Raw genomic sequence first — 22,393 nt, forward strand, 5'->3', positions numbered from 1 at the left:
TGGGTCCGTATCCCTCTATTCCCATCCTATTCATGTTTTTGTCAAGATGCCCCTTAAATGTCACTATCGTCCCTGCTTCCACCACCTCCTCCGATAGCGAATTCCAGGCACCCACTACCCTCTTGTGTAAAAAAAACTTGCCTTGTACATCTCCACTAAATCTTGCCCCTCGCATCTTAAACCTATGCTTCCTAGTAATTGACCCCTCTACCCTGTGAAAAAGCCTCTGACTATCCACTTTGTCTATGCCCCTCATAATTTTGTAGACCTCTATCAGGTCGCGCCTCAACCTCCGTCGTTCCAGTGAGAACAAACCAAGTTTATTCAACCATTCCTCATAGCTAATGCCCTCCATCCCAGGCAACATCCTGGTAAATCTCTTCTGCACCCTCTCTAAAGCCTCCACATCCTTTTGTGAGTGTAGCGACCAGAATTGAACACTATACTCCAAGATGTGGAGATGCCGGTGTTGGACTGGGTTGAGCACAGTACGAAGTCTTACAACACCAGGTTAAAGTCCAACAGGTTTGTTTCGATGTCACTAGCTTTCGGAGCGCTGCTCCTTCCTCAGGTGAATGCAGAGGTCTGTTCCAGAAACACATATATAGACAAATTCAAAGATGCCAAACAATGCTAGGAATGCGAGCATTAGCAGGTGATTAAATCTTTACAGATCCAGAGATGGGGTAACCCCAGGTTAAAGAGGTGTGAATTGTATCAAGCCAGGACAGTTGGTAGGATTTTGCAGGCCAGATGGTGGGGGATGAATGTAATGCAACATGAATCCCAGGTCCCGGTTGAGGCCGCACTCATGTGTGCGGAACTTGGCTATAAGTTTCTGCTCGGCGATTCTGCGTTGTCGCGGGTCCTGAAGGCCGCCTTGGAGAACGCTTACCCGCAGATCAGAGGCTGAATGCCCTTGACTGCTGAAGTGTTCCCCGACTGGAAGGGAACATTCCTGCCTGGTGATTGTTGCGCGATGTCCGTTCATTCGTTGTCCTACCAACTGTTCTGGCTTGATACAATTCACACCTCTTTAACCTGGGGTTACCCCATCTCTGGATCTGTAAAGATTTAATCACCTGCTAATGCTCGCATTCCTAGCATTGTTTGGCATCTTTGAATTTGTCTATATATGTGTTTCTGGAACAGACCTCTGCATTCACCTGAGGAAGGAGCAGCGCTCCGAAAGCTAGTGACATCGAAACAAACCTGTTGGACTTTAACCTGGTGTTGTAAGACTTCGTACTATACTCCAAGTGTGGCCTAACTAAGGTTCTAAACAGCTGCAACATGACTTGCCAATTCTTATATTCAGTGCCCCGGCCAATGAAGGCAAGCATGCCGTATGCCTTCTTATTTGTAAAATATTTTTATTCTCCATTTTCACATTTTCTCCAGAATTTACACCCCACCCACAAGCAGTAAATGGTAACAAATACAAAGTCAATTTCCTTATCAACAACAACGATCCCATCCTCCCACCACCCCAAGCAATGACCCACCTGACAATATGAACATCAAATAGAACAAACCCTCCCACGGTGGGACAAACAAAGGAGAAATAAAAGTGAAGGGAATTAGGAATCGCCTATGGTCACCATTAACCTTTCGAGTTCCTCCCAACCCCCCCCCCCCTCCCCCTAACATTCAATGCCATCCAATCCCCGAAAGAGTACCGTAGATGACACTCGTGCATTGCAAGCCTCCCCCCCCCCCACCTCTCTGGCTCCTCCCCTCCACTTCCTCTTACAAAAATCCTCCCTCCAAACTCCGTTCCTCCCCCCCCCCCCCCCCCCCCCCAATCTTTTCACCCCGGCTAGACTCATCGGGACCTATTCTGCCAGGCTCCGATGGCCTCAGCCCCTCCCCCCACCTCACTCCCATTCACTGGCCGGCTTAAACCGCCCAGCGTGGAGGCCCCCGCCCGGGTCTCCTTTCCCCTTGCCCGGCCCCAGGAAAACCAAGAAATCCCCTTTAGCACACAAACCCCGCATACACACCCAAGCTCCAAAGAACCATCATTGCAAGTGAAAGTCCCCTCTCTTCCCTTGTCCAAGTATGTACAACGTTGGCTCATTTAGCACATACACCCGCCATAGTGAAAAAATGCAGTTACATGAGCCTACATCAGTACATGACCACTTCTCAATTCAGCCACAGTCCTTCTGCCTTCGCAAACTCCTCCGCTGCTTCCGCCATCCCGAAATAAAAGTCCTTGGATTTGTCAGTCACCCTCAACTTAGCTGGGTATACTATGCCGCACCGCACCTTACTGATGTACAGCGCCTTCTTCACCCGGCTGAAGGCAGCCCGCCACCTCACCAGCTCCACCGTAAAGTCCTGATATATGTGTATACCAGCTCCAGCCCACTGCACCACCCGCTTCTGCTTTGCCCAGCACAGGACCTTCTCCCTCACACTGTACCTACGAAAACAGAGTCACTACTCTTGGCGGCTCACTCTCCTTTGGTACAGGCATCCATGACCAATGAGCCCGATCCAGTTCATAGCGGAAGGGATCATCACCCTCCCCCCCCAATAGCTTCGCCAACATCATGGCAAAATACTCAGTCGACCATGGGCCTTCCACTCCTTCGGAAAGACCCACAATCCTCAGATTCTGTCGCCTGGATCTGTTTTCCAAGTCGTCCATTTTGGCTCGGAGACCCTCGTTGATCTCTATCACCTTCCGCATCTCCTTCCCATTCGAGGTAAGTTGATCGCTGTGCTGTAACAATGTCTCTTCCACTTCCATCAGCGCCTCGCCTTGCTCCCGTACCTCCGCCACTGCGTTCAATACCACTGCCCTCACCGGGGAAATCGCCTCCTCCACAGCACTCTCAATACCGCCCCATCTCCTTCCTCATCACCTCCATGTGTTTTGTAAACTGCCTTTCGAGTTCCGCGGCCATCACCGTAGTCATTTCTTCAGCCGTGGGCAATGTGGCCTCCCCTGGTGCCCCAGCCTCCACTTTTCTTGCCGTCCCCGTGGTGACCTTTCCACTCCTCGACGGACTTTCAGCTGTTTTTTTCACAGCCGTTTTTTTTACTTGTTCTCGACATCTTCCTTCACTGTGCCTTCTCCCTGCTTTTGCCGCCTCTGTTACCCCTGGGACCGATAGACCCCAAAAATGCCGTTCCCAAGCGGGACCCCTCCAATGTGTGGCTGCCTCCTGCCCGCCGTCACCGGAAGTCCCCGCCATATGCCTTCTTGACTACCTTCTCCACCTGTGTTGCCCCTTTCAATGACCTGTGGACCTGTACACCTAGATCTCTCTGACTGTCAATACTCTTGAGGGTTCTACCATTCACTGTATATTCCCTACATGCATTAGACCTTCCAAAATGCATTACCTCACATTTGTCCGGATTAAACTCCATCTGCCATCTCTCCGCCCAAGTCTCCAAATGATCTAAATCCTGCTGTATCCTCTGACAGTCCTCATCGCTATCTGCAATTCCACCAACCTTTGTGTCGTCTGCAAACTTACTAATCAGACCAGTTACATTTTCCTCCAAATCATTTATACATACTACGAACAGCAAAGGTCCCAGCACTGATCCCTGCGGAACACCACTAGTCACAGCCCTCCAATCAGAAAAGCACCCTCTCTGCCTTGCTACTCTCTGCCTTCTATGACCTAGCCAGTTCTGTATCCATCTTGCCAGCTCACCCCTGATCCCGTGTGACTTCACCTATTGTAACAGCCTGCCATGAGGGACCTTGTCAAAGGCCTTACTGAAGTTCATACAGACAACATCCACTGCCCTACTTGCATCAATCATTTTTGTGACCTCTTCAAAAAACTCTATCAAGTTAGTGAGACACGACCTCCCCATCACAAAACCGTGCTGCCTCTCGCTAATACGTCCATTTGCTTCCAAATGGGAGTAGATCCTGTCTCGAAGAATTCTCTCGAGTAATTTCCCTACCACTGACATAAGGCTCATCGGCCTGTAGTTCCCTGGATTATCCTTGCTACCATTCTTAAACAAAGGAACAACATTGGCTATTCTCAGGTCCTCCGGGACATCACCTGAAGACAGTAAGGATCCAAAGATTTCTGTCAAGGCCTCAGCAATTTCCTCTCTAGCCTCCTTCAGTATTCTGAGGTAGATCCCATCAGGCCCTGGGGACTTATCTACCTTAATATTTTTCAAGACGCCCAACACCTCGTCTTTTTGGATCTCTGTGTGATCCAGGCTATCGACACGCCCTTCTCCAGACTCAACATCCACCAATTACTTCTCTGTGATGAATACTGATGCAAAGTATTAATTTAGTACCTTGCCCAGTTCCTCTGGCTCCACACATAGATTCCCTTGCCTATCCTTCAGTGGGCCAATCCTTTCCCTTGCTACCCTCTTGCTTTTTATGTACGTGTAAAAAGCCTTGGGATTTTCCTTAATCCTATTTGCCAATGACTTTTCGTGACCCCTTTTAGCCCTCCTGACTCCTTGCTTAAGTTCCTTCATACTTTGCTTATATTCCACACAGGCTTTGTCTGTTCCCAGCCTTCTAGCCCTGACAAATGCCTCCTTTTTCTTTTTGACGAGGCCTACAATATCTCTTGTTATCCAAGGTTCCCGAAATTTGCCGTATTTATCCTTCTTCCGCACAGGAACATGCCGGTCCTGGATTCCTTTCAACTGACATTTGAAAGCCTCCCACAGGTCAGATGTTGATTTACCCTCCAACATCTGCCCCGAATCTAGGTTCTTCAGTTCCCGCCTAATATTGTTACAATTAGCCTTCCCCAAATTCAGCACATTCACCCTAGGGCCACTCTTATCCTTGTCCACCAGCACTTTAAAACTTACTGAATTGTGGTCACTGTTCCCGAAATGCTCCCCTACTGAAACTTCTACCACTTGGCCGGTCTCATTCTCAAATACCAGGTCCAGTACAGCCCCTTCCCTAGTTGGACTATCTACATATTGTTTTAAGAAGCCCTCCTGGATGCTCCTTACAAACTCTGTCCCGTCCAAGCCCCGAGCACTAAGTGAGTCCCAGTCAATATTGGGGAAGTTGAAGTCTCCCATCACAACAACCCTGTTGTTTTTACTCCTTTCCAAAATCTGTCTACCTATCTGCTGCTGTATCTCCTGTTGGCTGTTGGGAGGCCTGTAGTAAACCCCCAACATTGTGACTGCGCCCTTCTTATTCCTGATCTCTACCCATATAGCCTCACTGCCCTCTGAGGTGTCCTCCCGTAGTACAGCTGTGATATTCTCCCTAACCAGTAGTGCAACTCCACCACCCCTTTTACACCCCCTCTATCCCGCCTGAAACATCTAAAACCTGGAACGTTTAGCTTCCAATCCTGTCCTTCCCTCAACCAGATCTCTGTAATGGCAACAACATCATAGTTCCAAGCTCTAAATTCATCTGCCTTACCTGTTATACTTCTTGCATTAAAACATATGCACTTCAGGCCACTAGACCCGCTGTTTTCAGCAACACCTCCTTGTCTGCTCTTCCTCAGAGCCATACTGGCCCTATTCCCTAGTTCTCCCTCAATGTTTTCACATTCTGACCTATTGCTCCGGTACCCACCCCCCTGCCATACTAGTTTAAACCCTCCCGTGTGACACTAGCAAACCTCGCGGCCAGGATATTTATGCCTTTCCAGTTTAGATGCAACCCGTCCTTATACAGGTCACAGCTGCCCCGGAAGAGCTCCCAGTGTTCCTGATAACGGAAACCCTCCCTCCTACACCAGCTGTTTAGCCACGAGTTTAGCTGCTCTATCTTCCTATTTCTAGCCTCTCTGGCACGTAGCACAGGGAGTAATCCCGAGATTACAACCCTAGCGATCCTGACTTTTAACTTTCTGCCTAGCTCCCTGAATTCCTGCTGCAGGACCTCATGCCCCTTCCTGTCTATGTCGTTAGTACCAATATGTACAATGACCTCTGCCTGTTTGCCCTCCCACTTCAGGATGTCCACTACCTGTTCTGAGACATCCTGGATCCTGGCACCAGGGAGGCAACATACCATCCTGGAGTCTCTTTCACATCCACCGAAGCGGTTATCTGTGCCCCTGACTATAGAGTCCCCTATGACTATTGCTCTTCTGCGCTTTGACCCTCCCTGCTGAACGTCAGGGCGAGCCGTGGTGCCACTGCTCTGGCTGCTGATGTTTTCCCCTGATAGGCTATTCTCCCCAACAGTATCCAAAGCGGTATACCTGTTCGAGAGGGGGACAACCACAGGGGATTCCTGCACTGACTGCCTGCCCCTTCTGGTGCTCATCCATCTCTCTGCCTGCCCCTTGGCTGTGACCACGTCTCTATAACTTCTATCTATGACGTTTTCTGCCACCTGCATGCTCCTAAGTGCATCCAATTGCTGCTCCAACCGAACCACACGGTCTGTGAGGAGCTGCCATTGGTTTCACTTGCTGCAGATGTAGTCGACCGGAATGCTGGAAGCATCACAGATCTGCCACATCTCACAGTTGGAGGACTGCACCCCGCTGAGTGACATTTGAGCACTAATTAATTAATTTAAAATAAACACTTGCATTATTGTTAGATTGAGTTATAATTAACTATATGGCCCTGACACTAGATGATTTTTACTGTAAAATTAAATGCTAAATGCCGATCACTGCCCTCCGGTTTAGTTACTCCACTATATAGTTAATCAATTAGATTTGTTTTGCAATATTATTTTTTTTTCAAATTTAACGGATTCCCAACCAGCCAATCAGGTCACAGCTTTACTGTGATGTCATTTCAGTTTCCCCCCCCACACAATTTGAAAAGGTAATAAAAAGAAAAATCACTTACCTTCCCAGGTTGCTCTCTGGTTCTCTCCCTGCAGATTAACAGTTACCGGCCAGAAGAAAGAGAACAAAACGGTAGGGAAAAAGCACCTTCTCCCACTCTGCACCGAATTACCTCACTGCACCAAATTACCAAGTTCCAATTCCCACTCTGGATGTGTCTCACTCACTCAGGATGTGTCTCCTTCACCTGCGTAAATATTGGCAGTTGTGCCCTATGTAAATGCTAAACATTTCCACCATCCCTATAAGCCAGAAAAATTGACTGTAAAACTTTATCAGAGCTGAGTGAACAGCAACTGTGCATGAGTTGAAAAAGTGTACAAAGGAACCATATTCCGTTGTGACCAGGACAAGAAATCGTGGGCCATAATGCTTCTCCTATTTCTGAGCCCTTTATCCCAGCAAACCCCTTTAACCCTCCTTCTCACATCTTTCTAGTAGCCAGAATTGGGAACTGTAGACATGGCGAGGTCGAACTGTTTAGCAACTTACCACAATTGTGCATTGTGGATAGCAGAATTGCTTCACAGCTCCAGGGTCCCAGGTTCGATTCCGGCTTGGGTCACTGTCTGTGCGGAGTCTGCACATCCTCCCCGTGTGTGCGTGGGTTTCCTCCGGGTGCTCCGGTTTCCTCCCACAGTCCAAAGATGTACAGGTTAGGTGGATTGGCCATGCTAAATTGCCCTTAGTGTCCAAAATTGCCCTTAGTGTTGGGTGGGATTACAGGGTTATGGGGATAGGGTGGAGGTGTTGACCTTGGGTAGGGTGCTCTTTCCAAGAACCGGTGCAGACTCGATGGGCCGAATGGCCTCTTTCTGCACTGTAAATTCTACGATAATCTATGATTAATCTAGGACAAAGGTTTGGCACAACATCGTGGGCCGAAGGGTCTGTTCTGTGCTGTATTTTTCTATTATGTGTGTGTGTCCGCGTGTGCGTGTGAAACTGAACCTACAACTTCTCCAAATGACATCAGCCTCCTCCAGACTGTTGTAATTTATAAAGTCAGACACTTTAAACGGGTGATGGGGTAGCATGGAAGTAAAGATTGTATCGTAAATATATTTAGTAAAGACTTGACAGGGGATATGTAGTATAAGGGTGTTCAGCACAGCAAGTTTTAATGTGGGACTGGGGACCAGTTTGCCCACAGTATAATATAGAGAATCACAGAGCAATACACAGTTGTGTGGAGAGAGTTAATGATAAGCCAGCATGAGAATCATCGAATCATAGAATTTACAGAGCAGAAGGAGCCCATTTGGCCCATCGAGTCTGCGCCGGCCTTTGGAAAGAGCACCCCAGTTAATCCCAAGCCTCCACCCCATCCCCGTAACCCCACCTACCTAACCTTTTTTGGACACTAAGGGCAATTTAGCATAGCCAATCCACCTAATCTGCACACCTTTGGACTGTGGAAGGAAACCAGAGTACCCGGAGGAAACCCAGGCAGGCATGGGGAGGACGTGCAGACTCTGCACAGACAGCTGTGAAGCCACTGTGCTAATCACTGTGCTACCGTGCTGCCTTAGTTTAGCTCCTAGTTTGGGTACAGATATAAAAAGTTATACGTTACCAATGAACACTACTATTCAACCTCACACGCCTCTGAATCATTTAGTGATGTCCACTGAACAAACCTTTAAAACAATGTGCTGTTTCTATCCGCACAAGCGGAAAGACTTGCACCATCTGCTCAGAAACATCCTCTTATAAACTGATGGACTGGGGGTCCCAAACCTCCCGGAATAACCCAACGGGGTTCCTCCCCATGCACACACTCCAATAGCCCAGGAAATCAGCGATATAAGTTACTTGACAAACTGCACCTCAAAGCCACATCTCTAACCCCTGGCCAGTGACACCTCCTGACCATTACCGCAATGAGTTGGAACCATGTGGAGCACATTCCAAAGGGGTAGGGGAAGCAAGAATCCGGGGCAAGGCCTAGGCGAGGGAGGTGCACTGTCATTGGTGCACCTGTCGGATAGACCGCCCTTGGAGGTGGCCCATTAGGATGCCACGTTCAGGAACTCCGTTGAATCAGGGACAACAGGCATGTTTCAGAGTCGGGCCATTTATTGCAGTCTGCTGCCTCCGAGAGGGGTGGTGCTGCCAATCACACAAGCTGCGAACGGGGCCCGGTGATTAGCATTGTGTGCACACCCCTCTCCCAGACTAAGGTTGTAGCCCTCTCTCGCGTTCGAGTCAGATGGGTCATGGGCTCATGCCCAATACCAGAGGTTTGAGAGCTGAGAGAGTGACTCGCTGCCAGAGTTGTTGTCTTTTTAAAATGAGATGTTAAACTGAGGCCCTGCTTTGTTGTCTTCGGTGTACATGATGGATTCCTTGGTACTATTCGAAGCAGGACTGGAGATGCCTCCCAGAATCTTGGGCAACATTTATCCCTCAGTTTAATTAAAAAAAAAGATTGTCTGGTCATTTACGTCCTCACAATTTGTAGAAATTTTCATGTAAAGGTTTCAATTGTCACAAAAAACTGATATGTGGCATGTCGCCCCAAAACAGTACAAAAAATAACCTATAATAACAAAAGAAATTTGGTGTTTGGAGGTTTTTATTTTGGCCAGTTTCTCAGTTTTTCAGTGGGACATTACTTTGCTGACCTGTTGGGTATTAGGGGGGTTGCATTGTCACCTTTTGAAGCTGATTGACAGCTTTTCTAGAACTTATTGATTTGCATAGAATTTACAATGCAGAAAGAACACCCTACCCAAGCCCACACCTTCACCCTATCCCCGTAACCCAGTAACCCCACCCAACCTTTTTGGACACTAAGGGCAATTTAGCATAGCCAATCCACTTAACCTGCACATCTTTGGACTGTGGGAGGAAACTGGAGCACCTGGAGGAAACCCACGTAGACACAGGGAGAACGTGCAGACTCTGCACTGACAGTGACCCAAGCTGGGAATCGAACCTGGGACCCTGGAGCTGTGAAGCAACTGTGCTAACCACCGTGCCGCATGTTTGTTGTTTCTCTCTATCTGTATTTAGCTTGCGCATGCAGGCATCTGTTTATTGTTGTCTGTAATCTGGAAGTCCTGAATTGTCATGGCTCAGAGCAAAATGGTAGCTTGCCTTCGCTTCCTGGGAATGGATCCATTATCTAATAACACCTAATGAATGTAGCAGTTGTGCACAATCATTTAACTAAATTTAGCATATGACAGATTTTTTTAATACAGTTGGAGAGACATTTAAGCCTGTTTTTTATTAAATTAGTGATATCGTTTTCACATGTCTTGTTGTATTCCCTGGGGGCAGTAACATGTGAGGCCTCCAAGATGATGGATGATTGGCATTAAGTGGAGCTTTGGCAGATCCAGGCCACCATAGTTTCTGTAAAATAGTACCTTCGTTCACAGGTGCAGAAAATAAGAGTGCTGAAAAAGTAGCCACGATTATTGTACAGAAATCAGTATCCGTGCAGCCTTCGAGGCAGTAATCATCTCCATGATCCCTGCTGTTGCATGCAGTTGAAACCAAATGCACACACCAACATTCAGCTCCGTTCCTGCACCTGTTCTGGTCTGAACTTTAAGGAGCTCTGAATAATTATACAAGTCATCTGATCGAGGTAAATGGAGTGCTATTAGCACATGACTAATCTAGTGAGATTTGCAGATCTCTCTGCAAATCATTTAGAACTGACTTTTCCCAGTGCATAAACATCAGCCCTATGAATTTAAGATTAATCTGATGTTTTATGAAACTTGAAGCATTACAAGCTATATTGTGATTACTTTACAAATGAAAAGAAAGGTGACTATGTCATTCGTGTCATTCTAGTTCAGGATTTAAAAACAAATGTTTTTATTGGTGTTTCAAGTAACAGTTACAGAATAGAAAAGAAAGAGTTGGGTTTCTCACGTAGAGTATTATACAACGACAAAAAAGAAAACCGTACATGGGTCAGCCTTGTGCCCCTCGATGACACCATAGCTTTGACTGGTAATCTGATGCAGGATAATATTTACACTTTTACATCTGGGTTTGATCTTTTTTAAAAAATATATTTTTTTATTCTACATTTTCACATTTTCCTTCAAACATTTGCGGCATCGCGGCAAAATACTCAGTCGGCTTCGGTCCTTCAACTCCTTCGGGCAGCCCCACAATCCTCAAATTCTGTCGCCTGGATCTGTTTTCCAGGTGTTCCATTTTTCCTCGCAGATCCTTGTTAATGTCCATCACCTTCCGCGTCTCCTTCCCCATCGAGGCAAGTTGATCACCGTGCTGCAATAACGTCTCCTCCACTTCCTTCAGCGCCTCCCCTTGCTCTCGCACCTCCACCACTGCGCTCGCCACCGCCTTCATCACCGGGGAAATCGCCTCCTCCACCAGCACACTCAAAACCTCCCTCATCTCCTTCCTCACCGTCTCCATGCATTTTGCAAACTGCCTTTTGATTTCCGCAGCCATCACCTTAGTTATTTCTTCAGCCGTAAGCAATGCGACCTGCCCTGGTGCTCCAGCCTCCATTTTCTTTACTCACCCCACGGTGACCTTTCCCCTCTCCAACAGATTTTCAGCCGCTTTTTTCACGGCCGTTTTTTTGCTGGTCTTCGACATTCCCCTCCTCTGTGCTGTCTCCCGACTTTTACTGCCTTCGCTGGCCCTAGGACCGGGCGTTAACCCCAGACAATGCCATTCCCGAACGGGAGCCCTCCAACGTGCGGCTGCCTCCCGCCCGCTGTCACCGAAAGTCGGGTTTGATCTTTAAACTGGTTTGTCGGCTGGTGCCCCTGCCGCTTGGTAGTAGGGGTTATCCCCAGTTTGCCCCTTCTGTATCTAGGCGTGGTTGGGGTTCCTCCCCTCGCTCGCCTGTAGGCCTTTTTCCGCTGGTGGTGCTGTGGGGGTGGTGGGCAGGGGGGTGGGGGGGCTCCATCTCGACCACCACCTTGGATATAGCCTCAAAGAAGTTCTCTAAGACTGGGGCAGGACCAGAACGTGTGGTTACTCTCCCCCCCCCCCCCCCCCACACTCGTCCTCCGCCTACAGGAAGAACCGCTCATGCGTGTCTTGGTAAGGGGTGCTTTATACACTACCTTGAGCTTCATTAGGCTGAGCTCGGCATCGGGGGAGGTGGAGTTCACTCGGTACAGGGTCTCGATCCAGACTCCTCCCCCTACCTCCATGTCCAGTTCCTTACCCCATTTTTGTCTCGTCCAGTGGAGCCCTGAGTCTCCTGTGGGCAGCACAGTAGCATTGTGGATAGCACAATTGCTTCACAGCTCCATGGTCCCAGGTTCGATTCCGGCTTGGGTCACTGTCTGTGCGGAGTCTGCACATCCTCCCAGTGTGTGTGTGGGTTTCCTCCGGGTGCTCCGGTTTCCTCCCACAGTCCAAAGATGTGCAGGTTAGGTGGATTGGCCATGATAAATTGCCCTTAGTCTCCAAAATTGCCCTTAGTGTTGGGTGGGGTTACTGGGTTATGGGGATAGGGTGGAGGTGTTGACCTTGGGTAGGGTGCTCTTTCCAAGAACCGATGCAGACTCGATGGGCCGAATGGCCTCTTTCTGCACTGTAAATTCTGTGATTTTATTATTTGAATAGAACACAGAATTTAAAGTGCAGAAGGAGGCCATTTGACCCATTGAATCTGCACTGGCTCTTGGAAAGAGCACCCTACTTAGGCCCACGCCGCCACCCTACCCCCGTAACCCAGTAACCCCACCCAACTTTTGTGGACACTAAGGGAAATTTATCATGGCCAATCCACCTAACCTGCACATCTCTGGACTGAGAGAGGAAACCGAAGCACCCAGAGGAAACCCACGCAGACACGAAGAGAACGTGCAGACTCCGCACAGTGACCCAAATCGGGAATCGAACCTGGACCCTGGAGCTGTGAAGCAACTGTGCTAACCACTGGGCTACCGTGCTGCCTAACCACCAATTGAACTCATGAAAAATATCACCAGTTGACCAATAGGATATGACATGAACGTTACGATAATATATGATCACAGTTAGAAGGGAAGGCATCCAACTCAACATTGAGGCAGTCAGGTATCAGCATTGAGCCACAGCCAGATAACACATTGTCAGATGAATCATTACAGATAGAACCCTGCCCTATGGCCTATTCACGTTCAATCCCTAATATGGCAATAGGCTAATTAATGATCCTGTGTTAAGGAGTGTGGGGAAAGGTCATGTAGTTTGACTCTCTCTTCGGCTGATGTCCACGCACTAACTACTTCCAGCAGAGGATTATACCTTGGCTGGTAGCAGCTAATTAAGCTCAGGCATGCATTGAGCCTGGCATCAGCTTGCTCTGCATGGCTCAACTCATCACTGGTGAGACATGCTGGGCCGCTGGGAAGTTTGGAATAATACACTCTTTTAAAATGGCAGAATCTAAAATTCAAACCCAAAATGTTAACAAAAGCAAAACCTGATTCAAGTAGCATCTATGAGACAAGAAATAGTTTTACGTTCTGACAACACATCGTCAGAACAAATGCAATGAAGACTCGGACTGACTGAGTATTTGTAGAATTTTATATTCTTTTTTTAAATTTGCTCTATCTGCATTTCCTTGCCAAAATGGCTGCCAATAGGCTGCTTACTCAGGCTGATGCTGATATTATCTGGGAGGTATAGTATAGCTTGATAAGTGGTGATTATTCCCCCTCTCCCATTTGCCTCTTGTGCCCTCCCTGATCCTTGTTGAGGTAGGTAGTTGCAACCAGGGATTTTATTTTTTGTTCCTGAGAATATTTGCATGTGCTATTTGTCTGCAAGCCCATGGCACCTGGGAAGCAAATTGTGCCACGTAAAGTAAATACAGAATGTCATGGGCCAACATGTCAACTTACTATTCACAACAGAGCATAAGCCAGACATAAATCAACCAGGTGCCACACTGCCATTGCAGCCTGCTGATCAAAATCCTGTGCCATTGGGCTGTCTGCATTTACTCTTTACCTTGCATTATTCCAGGCACACACTGCATGCTGTAAAAAGGAACACTTAACTCATGAGAAAGCAAAAATTGATGGTTGTGGGACTTCATTTTTTCTGCTTGGTGGTATCTCTTACTGCAGAACTGTACTGTAGACCGGTTTCCACTTAACAATATTCTCCCTACTCGTGAATTTTTAACCCTGTGGAGATTTGTTTTCGCCAGAACATTTTAACTCTTACTGACTTTTATGTTACACTTCAAAACAAAGATAGAAATCTGTGTGGTCTTTTTTAAATACTGTCTTAACGTACGGTGGAATTATTACCTGGTTTCCAAATGCGTGGGCCTCGTAGGTTGGTGCTGTGATTTCTAAGAGGAAAGAGATCCATCCCATGACAGTTTTCCTCCATCGGACACTGTTCTGTAGAATTCAAAATTTAATTTGTTCGGAGTACAAAACAGGTGGATCCCAAAGTTTGCAGTGACTAGAACCTTCTGTTTTCTGGCACTTTTCAAACATGCAATGGTGACTTGTTTTACAGCCGAGGAGGCCAGGGTGAAGAGCCAAGACCTCCTGTCTGGGTCCAAGGGTAAGCACAGTAAATGAATGATTGATAATTAGGTACGGCTGCACTCGAGTGGTTTTACAAACCCACTGGAGGTGAAGAATGAAATGACATCAGGCATTCTGCTGATTTTATGCTGTAAGGGGAAGGAAATAAGTTCTCCTAGGTTGTAAATGAATATTGAAGTTGCAGAGAGGAGATGGTGTGCATAAAGCAATACGTGTTTAGTTAGTGATTGACATTGTGTTGACAAGCACACACATAGCAAAAATGACCAAAAGAAGGACTGGATCTTAGACTGACCATTCAGGCTAGAATTATAATGCTGCTGATACTGACTTCTAACTGACGAACCACAGGCCAATTATTTGTAGCCGTTGTTGTCGCGCACATTAAAATTGCAGCTGAATACCTGCAAGTTGTCATTCCTTTTCTTGCATTTAATTTAATTTTTTAAACAATAGATTGAAACTCTTAGAATATAGACATGAATTTGACCGTCAAACAATTTAGTTAAGGCGATAAAACAAAACATTGAAGAAAAGTGATACATCTTTAATGAAGGAAATATTACAAGGTTAAACTAATAGCAGGCGTACAACATAAACAACCACTAACAACAGCAACCTGGTATCACATGGGCTTGTAAATGGTAAGCGGATCCCTGGTATTAGTTTTCCCCGTACTGCTCCGGTGTGATAAAATGTTTGCATCTCTTGCTGTTCCTTCTTTCCTTAAATGACGCCCCTCTCACAATAGCATGTTTAACTCTCTTTGTAATAATGCAAGTCGTGTTGAAATGCGTCATGGGACCATTCATACTTTATGATGCAGTGATGAAAATGATGTTTTGCTTATCCAGAACATTCCACTTGCTCAAGCAAGATGATACTGCTTCTTTATACTGCGCTGACGGCATGTTCTATCGTATGTCATTTTATCCGCAAATTGGTGAACGCCCACGGGAGAAATGAGGCTCCTTCCCTACCCTCGCACCAAGGTTCGTTCACCCCCCCCCCCCCAAGGCACTCATTACACCCAACCTCGCTAATATTTGTTTATAAATTTGTATTTGTTCAAAACTTTTCAATTTTACAAACCACTACAAAAAGAAAACAACAAAAAGCATAGTAATAATTTAGAAAACAACTTAACAAATTAGCAAATCAAGGTGGGGTATCTGCCCTTTACAAATAAAATCTATCCCCCCCCGCGCCCCCTGGTTTGCTGCTGCTGCTGACCTCCACTTAATGTTCCGCGAGAAAGTCAAGGAACAGTTGCCATCGCCTGGAGAACCCCTGCAAGGACCCTCGCAAGGCAAATTTTATCCTCTCCACCCTGAGAAATCCCGCCATGTCACTGACTCACACCTCTACACTTGGGGGTTTCGCGTCCCTCCACATTAACAAGAGATGCCTCCGGGATACCAAGGAGGAAAGGCCAGAACTCCGGCCTCTTTCGACTCCTGCACTCCCGGGTTGTCTGATACCCCAAATATCGCTATCCCCCAGCTCGGTTTTACCCGAGTGTCCAAGACCTTGGACATAGCCTTTGCAAAGCCTTTCCAAAATTCTGTAAGTTCTGGGCATGCCAAAAACATATGGCCATGATTTGCTGGGCTCCCTGAGCACCTCACACACCTGTCCTCCACCCCAAAGAACTTACTCATTCTCGCCACTGTCATATGCGGCCCGGTGCACCACCTTAAACTGAATCAGGCTAAGCCTGGCGCACGATGAGGAGGAATTGACCCTGCCCAGGGCGTCAGCCCACAGACCCTCATCTAGCTCCTCATCCAGCTCCTCCTCCCACTTGTCCTTCAGCTCCTCCACCGAGGCCTCCTCCACCTCCTGCAGCCCCTAGAATATGTCCGATACCTTGCCATCCCCCACCCACACGCCCGTGGCCAGCCTGTCCTGTATCCTCTGGGCAGGTAACAATGGAAATTTCCCCCACTTGCTTTTTCACGAACGCCCGAACCTACATGTACCTAAAGGTATTCTCTGGGGGCAACTCAAATTTCTCCTCCAGCGCCCACAGACTAGCAAATGTCCCATCAATAAACAAGTCCCCCAATCTTTTGATACCCGCTCTGTGCCAGCTTAGGAACCCACCATCTATTCTACCTGGAACGAACCTGTGATTGTTCCGTATCGGGGTCCAGACTGAAGACCTTGCCTCCCCCCTGTGCCATCTCTACTGACCCCAGATCCTCAATTTCGTCGCCGCCACCACTGGGCTCGTGGTGTACCGTGTCGGCGGGAGCGGCAGTGGAGCCGTTATCAATGCCCCCAGGCTAGTATCCCTGCAAGACGCCACCTCCAACCGCTTCCATGCCGCCCCCCCCCCTTCCTCTACTACCCACTTCTGAATCATGGATATATTCGCTGCCCAATAATAGCTGCAAAAGTTCGGCAGCGCCAGCCCACCCCCACTCCGACTGCGCTCTAAGAACAGTCTCTTAACACGCGGGGTCTTGTTTGCCCACACAAATCCGTAATAGTCCTGTTTACCCGCTTGAAAAAGGACTTGGGGATGAGGATGGGAAGGCACTGGAAGACGAACAAGAACCTGGGGAGGACCGTCATCTTCACGGACTGCACCCTGCCCGCCAGGGAAAGCGGCAGCATGTCCCACCTCCTAAAGTCCTCCTCCATCTGATCCACCAGCCGCGCTAAATTGAGCTTGTGTAGGGCATCCCAACTCTTAGCCATTTGAATGCCCAAGTAGCGAAAGCTCCTCTCCACCATCTTAAGCGGTAGCTCTCCCAGTCTCTTTTCCTGGCCCCTCGCATGTATCACAAAAGCTCACTTTTCCCAACATTCAGCTTATAACCCGAAAAGTCCCTGAAATCTCTAAGGATCTGCATGACCTCCCCCATCCCCTCCACCGAATCCCCAATGTACAGGAGCAGGTCATCCGCATACAGTGAAACCCGATTGCCTGCCCCCCCCCCCCCCCCCCCCCCCCCGAACCAGCCCCCTCCCGAACCAGCCCCCTCCAGTTTCTGGACTCCCTCAACGTCATGGCCAGCGGCTCGATTGCCAGGGCAAACAGCAGGGGGGACAGGGGGCACCCCTGCCTCGTTCCTCTATGTAACCTAGAATACTCCGGCAGCAGCCGGTTCATCGACACACTTGCTACCGGGCCTGATACAACAATTTAACCCACCCTATAAATTCCTCTCAAACCCAAATCTCCCTAACACTTCCCATAGGTACTCCCACTCCACCCGATCGAAGGCTTTCTCCGCTTCCATTGCAGCCACCACTTCTGCATCCCCTCCTTCCGAGGGCATCATGATCACGTTCAAGAGCCTCCGCACATTCGTGTTCAACTGCCTGCCCTTCACAAACCCCGCCTGATCCTCATTGATCAGTCGTCAATCCTAGAGGCCAAGATCTTGGCCAACAGTTTGGCTTCTACATTAAGGAGTGAAATCGGCCTAGTGGAACCACATTGCAACGGGTCCTTATCTCGCTTAAGGATAAGCGAGACCCGAGCCTGCGACATCGTCGGGGGAAGGGTTCCCTTTTCCTTAGCCTCGTTAAAAGTTCTCAACAATAGCGGACCCAACAGCTCTGAGAATTTCCTGTAAAATTCTACGGGATACCCATCCGGTCCCGGGGCCTTGCCCGACTGCATACCCTCCAACCCCATAACCCATTCCTCCATCTCAATCGGGGCCCTCAATCCCTCCCCTCCTTCACCTTAGGGAACCTCAGTTGGTCCAGGAATTGCTTCAACCCCCCCCCCCCGAGGTTCTGACTCATACAATTTGCCATAAAATACCTCGTTGATCCTTGCCGAGCTCAGCACCGTGTTACCCCCTATCCCTAATTCCCCCAATCTCCCTGGCCGCGCCTCTCTTGCGCAGTTGATGCTCCAGCATCCTGCTTGCCTTCTCCCCATACTCATACACCGCTCCTTGTACCTTCCTCAACTGAGCCTCAGCCTTCCTCGTGGTAAGCAGGTCAAACTCCGCCTGCAGACTCCGGCGCTCCTTGAACAACCCCTCCTCGGGGGGGATTCCGCATACCCCCTGTCCACCCTAAGTATCTCCCCCACCAACCTCTCCCTCTCCATCCTGTCCCTCTTCTCCCTGTGGGCCCTGACTGAAATTAGTTCCCCCCTGATAACTGCTTTCAGTGCCTCCCGACCACACTCACTGAAACCTCCCCAGTATAATTGGTCTCCACATAGCTTTGGATACACCTCCGAATCCGCCCACAGACGTCCTCATCCGCCAATAGTTCTACATCCAGTCTTCACAGAGGGCGTTGGCCTCTCTCCTCCCCCAGCCCCAACTCCACTCAGTGCGGGGCATGGTCCAAGATCGCAATGGCCGAATACTCCACCCCCTCCATTCTCGGGATTAGCGCCCTACTTACCTCAAAAAAAAAAAATCAATCCGCAAGTACGCCTTGTGCACATGGGAGAAGAAAGAAAACTCCTTTGCCCTTGGCCTGGCAAATCTCCACGGGTCCACTCTTCTCCCCCCCCCCCCCCCCCCCATCTGGTCCATGAACCCCCTCAGGACCTTGGCCGCTGCCTGCATCTTACCCGATCTTGACCTAGACCGGTCCAGTGCCGACTCCAAATCCGGAATCCTACTCAGCATCCGCTTCATGAACCTTGCATCGTCCCAGTTCGGGGCATACACTTTCACTTGCACCACCCGGGCCTCTGCAACTTGCCACTCACCATAATATATCTACCCCCTTTATCCGCCACAATACCCGCCGCCTCAAATGCCACCTGCTTGCTCACCAAAATTGCGACCCCCCCCCCCCCCCCCGGTCTTCGCATCCAGCCCTGAGTGGAAAATCTGCCCCACCCATCCCTTCCTCAGCCTGGTTTGAAATGAAATGAAAATCGCTTATTGTCACAAGTAGGCTTCAAATGAAGTTACTGTGAAAAGCCCCTAGTCGCCACAATCCGGCGCCTGTTCGGGGAGGCTGGTACGGGAATTGAACCGTGGTGCTGGCCTGTCTTGGTCTGCTTTAAAAGCCAGCGATTTAGCCCAGTGTGCTAAACCAGCCCAGTTTGATCCGCAATCTTCAGATGCGTTTCTTGTACCATGGCTACGTCTGCCTTTAGCCTCCTGAAGTGCGAAAACACACGGACCCTCTTGACCGGCCCATTCAGGCCTCTCACGTTCCACGTGATCAGCTTGGTCGGGGGCTAATTACGCCCCCCCCCCCCCCCCCCCCCGCCGACTAACCATCTCCTTTTTTAGGCCAGCCATGTGCCCGCGCCTCCCGCACACTCCAGCCCGCCAGCCGGAGGCTCCCCGTCCCGACTCTCCCCTTTAAAATCGATTCTTCTTCAGTCAGCAAAGCAGCATCCCAGCCCAACCTCTTCAATAAAGCTTGGACTCATCAACCCTAATATCTCCGATGACTTGCCGTTAAATTTTGTTTGGTAATGATCCTGTGAAACTTCTTGGGACCATCTACTGTATACATGCAAGTTGTTGTTTGTTTGAGGAGAGGGAACGAGACAGTTTGAACTTTGTCCCCATCAAATCAGCTGGAAGGGGGTATTCCCTGCCTTCCATTTTGCTTTCCTGTTTGGCCATTGACTTGGTGTTACAATACAGGAGCACCCAAAGATGCTTGAGGCTCACATCATGACATTTACAATAGATAGAATTTAGTTTCAGATTTGATTTCATTCAATTTACATTAATTCTAAACCTAAGTGAGTATGATGATGTGTGTCCCACTGTGGTGGAAGGAAATTTTATTTGAAGATTTAACGTAGAAATTCAGAAAAGGACAATGCTACCTCTGCTGGTTTCCTTTAGCAGGTGATTTATATCACAGAATTGTTCCAGTGCAGAAGGAGGCCATTTGACCTGTCATGTCTGCACTGGCTTTCCGAATGAAAACCTTATCTAGTTGCTATTTCCCTGCTTTCTCTGCCTAAATCTGCACATTCTGCCCTTTCAGATAACGATTTAATTCCCATTTTGAATGACTCAATTGAACCTGCCTCCACCACACTCTGTGCATTCCAAATCTTAATCACTCGCTGCGTGAAAAATGTTTCCCTCGGGTGGCCGTTGCTTTTTATGCTGACTACTTTAAATTTGTGTCCCCTCGTTCTCGATTCCCCTATGAGGGGAACAGTTTCTCTCGGTCTACTCTGTCCAGACCCCTCATGACTTTGAACATCTCTATCAAATCTCCTCTTAACCTTCTCATCTCCAAGGAAAACGGTCCCAATTTCTCCCATCTATCTTTTTAACTGAAGTTCCTCATCCCTAGAACAGTTCTTGTGAATCTCTTCTGAAATCTCTCCAATTCCTTCTCATCTTTCCCAAAGTTCCCAGAACTGGGCGCAACTGGGTGTTGTATGAAAATGAATCATTTCACATTTCTCTACCTGGAACTCTATCTGCCGCTTGTCTGCCCATTCCACCAACTTGTCTATGTCCTTTTGAAATTCGACACGACCCACCTCGCGGTTCACATCCTCCTCACAAGGTTCATAGAACATACAGTGCAGAAGGAGGCCATTCGGCCCATCAAGTCTGCACCGACCCACTTAAGCCCTCACTTCCACCCTATCCCCGTAACCCAATAACTCCTCCTAACTTTTCTTTTGGACACTAAAGGGCAATTTATCATGGCAAATCCACCTAACCTGCACATCTTTGGACTGTGGGAGGAAACCAGAGCACCCGGAGGAAACCCACGCAGACACAGGGAGAATGTGCAGATTCCGCACAGACAGTGACCCAGCAGGGAATCGAACCTGGGACCCTGGCGCTGTGAAGCCACAGTGCTATCCACTTGTGCTACTGTGCTACCCGATATCATTTGCAAATTTTCAAATTGTTATTTTTTAAAATAGTGGAAAATCCGGAATATAGCAGAGAGCTGATAAAGGTTCTGCATTCCATTTGTCCAGTCTCACCGACTAATGCGCCTCAATTTTCTACTTCTCCCTTCTCTCCAATTCTCAGTTTGGTTCCCCGGACAGGTTGTTCCACATGTTCCCCACACTTTTTCATAAAATAGTTAAATCTGAACAGTCTCTGTACCGTCTCTGAGTGCTGAATTTGGTGCATTTGAGTGCTATAGTGAGAGTTTTGTGACTGAGGGATATAAAGGCTTCATTTTTATCTAAAGTTTAGTCTTTCTTTTATTTAGTTAATTAACTTGAAAGTTGCTGTTTGGTTTAGAAGAAGGTGAATTTTCAATCAGCTTTAAACAAAGGTTTTACTTGTAGGTACTTGCAGCTGGAGCTTGTTAATTAGTTAATTGGATTAGGCCAGTTTTCAGAGGCTAGATTCATGGTATAAAAGTGATCCCCCGACAGTGCAGACTTTGTTTGCACTGAGTGCTGAATTTGGTGCATTTCAGTGCTATAGTGAGAGTTTGGTGACTGAGGGAGTGCTGAATTTGGTGCATTTGAGTGCTATAGTGAGAGTTTGGTGACTGAGGGAGTGCTGAATTTGGTGCATTTGTGTGCTATAGTGACAGTTTGGTGACTGGGGGAGTTAGGTGAGGAGGGAGTAAGGTGCTCCTTTCATTTTGTTTCCTACATTTCCGCAAAGAGCGGGAAGGGAGCCAGGAGTTTACAGAGTGCAGCTGACTGGGAGCAGAGTCGGAGGGCGGAGGTCCAGTTGGTCCACAGGGCAGCTATATTCTGTAAGGTAAGAGGGGATGGAGGCTAGGCCAGTTGCATGCTCCTCCTGTAGGATGTGGGTGGTGAGGGATACCACCGGTGTCCCCGCTGACTATACCTGCGGGAAGTGCATCCAACTCCAGCTCCTCAAAGACCGTGTTAGGGAACTGGAGCTGGATGAACTTCGGATCATCCGGGAGGCAGAGCGGGTGATAAGAGAAGAGTAACAGGGAGGTAACCACACCCAAGGTACAGGACAAGAGTAGCTGGGTTACAGTCAGGGGAAAGAAAGCAAACCGCAGACAGCGCAGGGATCCCTTGTGGCCGTTCCCCTTCAAAACAAGTATACCGTTTTGGATGTTGTTGGGGGGCTTGACCTATCGGGGGAAGGCCCTAGCGGCCAGGTCTCTGGCACTGAGTCTGGCTCTGGCGCTCAGAAGGGAAGGGGGGAGAAT

At 48.4% G+C, this 22,393-nt stretch overlaps 1 protein-coding gene and 1 long non-coding RNA gene across 12 annotated transcripts in view; one reads left to right on the forward strand and one right to left on the reverse strand.

Moving 5' to 3' along the window:
- LOC140403568 (uncharacterized) overlaps positions 1–14,290 on the reverse strand; it is a 79,924-nt gene extending 65,634 nt beyond the window's left edge. For both annotated transcript variants that reach the window (XR_011938353.1, XR_011938352.1), the window contains exon 1: positions 14,060–14,290. This is a non-coding gene — a long non-coding RNA (uncharacterized lncRNA). The remainder of the gene's footprint in view (positions 1–14,059) is intronic.
- Positions 1–22,393, forward strand: part of kcnma1a (potassium large conductance calcium-activated channel, subfamily M, alpha member 1a) — a 1,078,085-nt gene that overhangs the window by 246,911 nt on the left and 808,781 nt on the right. The gene's annotated exons all lie outside the window — the stretch shown is intronic.

The sequence above is a fragment of the Scyliorhinus torazame genome, chromosome 28 (assembly GCF_047496885.1).
Source record: "Scyliorhinus torazame isolate Kashiwa2021f chromosome 28, sScyTor2.1, whole genome shotgun sequence".
In the NCBI taxonomy this organism is placed as follows: Eukaryota; Metazoa; Chordata; class Chondrichthyes; order Carcharhiniformes; family Scyliorhinidae; genus Scyliorhinus; species Scyliorhinus torazame.